The sequence below is a fragment of the Lemur catta genome, chromosome 3 (genome assembly GCF_020740605.2).
Source record: "Lemur catta isolate mLemCat1 chromosome 3, mLemCat1.pri, whole genome shotgun sequence".
Taxonomy (NCBI): Eukaryota; Metazoa; Chordata; class Mammalia; order Primates; family Lemuridae; genus Lemur; species Lemur catta.
In genome coordinates, this window is record NC_059130.1 from 18,534,024 (window position 1) to 18,534,769 (window position 746).

Consider the following 746-nt stretch of genomic DNA (forward strand, 5'->3'; position numbering starts at 1 on the left):
GGTTGAGGCAAACTGTGAGATTGGGGATAATAAGACAGTCAAACCATATTCAAGATTACTTCCAAAGAGTCTAACGACCTTAACTTGGAACATTTCAGAAGAAAATAAGAATGCCTGGCCTGCACCAGATGAGATGGGCAGTTTTATCAAAGTTTTTACTTGAGGATGGGTATATTCACACCTAATGGGTGTGGTGTGCACTGTATGAGGGATGGACATGCTAGAAGCTCTGACTCCAGCAGGGCAAAGGCAATATATGTAACCTAAACATTTGTACCCCCATAATATGCTTAAATAAAAGAAAGAAAAAAGAAAAAAAGTTTTTATTTGTGTGTTATGAATGTAGTCAGAACTGGGGAATGTAAATTTGTCTGTAACTTAACAAAAGCAGCACAGGCTCTCTGAGAAAGGATCTTCCTTGAAAATTCTGTAGGTGTTCAACCCTAGTTGGAATGTATAATAGACTGTTTTTGCTTGCCTCTTGAATTTTGATAGTGGAAGTGGCCCTTACAAAAAGGCCTATATTCTTTTTTTTTTTGACCATTTTGGGGACACAGACTCCATAGAATTGGGTCAGTATTGCCTAGATCCCTAGCTGATGTAGTCATCCCCACTATTTTTCAGAGAGGTATCCCCAGATATCCCTCCAACTTACCTGTGACCCTCAGACTTATTATGACTCTGGTAATCATAACAAAACCCTTTATATATGTTTCCATATATCCGTTGGCAATCACCTAAAGACC